Source organism: Carlito syrichta, unplaced genomic scaffold, assembly GCF_000164805.1.
Source record: "Carlito syrichta isolate Samal-C Ts95f unplaced genomic scaffold, Tarsius_syrichta-2.0.1 Scaffold304603, whole genome shotgun sequence".
Classification (NCBI taxonomy): domain Eukaryota; kingdom Metazoa; phylum Chordata; class Mammalia; order Primates; family Tarsiidae; genus Carlito; species Carlito syrichta.
Genome location: NW_007248699.1, coordinates 98,685 through 100,536, shown reverse-complemented (window position 1 = coordinate 100,536; position 1,852 = coordinate 98,685).

Here is a 1,852-nt window from a genome sequence, read left to right as displayed (position 1 = left end):
AAAAAAAAAAAAAAAAAAAAAATAGGTGACCTGGCTCAGCTACAATGCCTGTACCCCAGCCTGGGACTCCCTTCCCTCCTAGGGGCCAAGCCCCCAAAGGCCCCACACCAGGCACTGGGGATGATGTACTTCTCCCACTCCCGCCACTTGTCAGGACTGTGGTATGGTCATACTGGACTCTTGCTTCTTTTATTTAAGTTTAATTTTTATTTTTGAGTCAGAGTCTTACTCTGTTGCCCAGGCAGGAGGCATGCTCATAGCCACTGCAGCCTCGACCTGCTGGGCTCAGGCAATCCCTCCACCTCAGCCTTCCAAGGAGCTGGAACACAGACGTGCACCACCAAGCCCAGCTAATTTTTTGATTTATTGTAGAGACAAGGTCTCAGCAACTTCCCTAGGTGGGTCTTGAATCCGCAGGCTCAGGCAATTCACTCACCTCAGCCTCCCAAAGCGCGAGATTACAGGCTGAGCCACCAAGCCCGGCTTGACTTGCTTCTTTTACCGGCTGTTGGGCTCATGTAGGCTGGGCCCCATCAGTCTGGCCCACACTGCCTGGCTGTTGGCAGGGAACCCCTGCTGGCCTAGACAACATTCACAAACATACAGCTGCTTTTTTCTGTCTCGGAGATGAACACACAAGGGCGTTCTTGGCAGTAGAACCATGTGAAATACTGATTGTGGTATCTTCTTAGCAAATTTTTCAATATTAGAGGGGCATTTGTGAATTTTCTGTAACTAAGAGTCACACAGCACTATGTATAGAAACTTTAGCCAGGCCATAAGCAAAGCATTTTAATCAGTTATTAAATATGTTGCAGTTGCTTCTCAGAATTCAGAACACGAAAGTGGCCATCTGAAGGGGCATCCACAATTGCCCCCACCATCTGAAGGCCACTGGGGCTGTCATCCCAGGGACTCACACACCAGTCCCAGACGGATTCTGGCAGCTGGGGAGTAAGAGCAAATGTTCAAAAGCCTTCCTGTGACTTCAACTTGAAAGTGCCAGAAACAAAGTTGGGCGGCTCTCTCCACTGGCCAAGCCTGTGATTCAGGCCAGCCTGGGTTCAAGGGCAGGGGAATCAGATTTCGCCTATCAATGGAAGATAAGTGAGAGTGTGTGGCTATTTTGAGCATAGCCACAGTGACTGGCTTATGTTCATGTGTGAAATACATCCACCTTCTCCCAAGACCCCCCCAAAATGTCATCCCATTACAGCTTCCACCAAAGGCCCAGGGTCTTATCACCAAAACCATAAACAGGTGTTGATGAGGCTCCTCACAGTCTGAAAATCTGCATCTAAAGACACAGATGATCTGCCTTGGACGCAAGGCAAACCATCCTATCTCATTTCCTGACTGACAGATTCTGTGAACATAGTAATATGGTGTTTTACTTATTTATTTTTTTGAGTTGGAGTCTCACTCTGTCGCCCAGGCTGGAGTACAGTAGCACACTTATGGTCACCGCAGCTTCAACCTGCTGGGCTCAGGCGATCCTTCCGCCTCAGAGCTCCAGGTAGCTGGAATTACAGGAATGCACCACCACACCCAGCTAATTTTTTGATTATTGTAGAGGTGAGATCTCGCCAAGTTGCCCAGGCTGGTCTCGAACCTGTGGGCTCAGGGAATCTTCTTGCCTTGGCCTCCCAAGGTGCTGGGATTACAGGAGTGAGCCACCATGCTGGCTTAAATATAAATATTTAGCCGGGCTCGGTGGCTCAGCCTGTAATCCTGCGCCTTTGGGAGGCTGAGGTGAGTGGATTGCCTGAGCCCGCGGGTTCGAGACCCACCTGGGCAGCGAGACCTCATCTCTACAATAAATAAAAAAATAAGCAGGGCGTGGTAGCACATG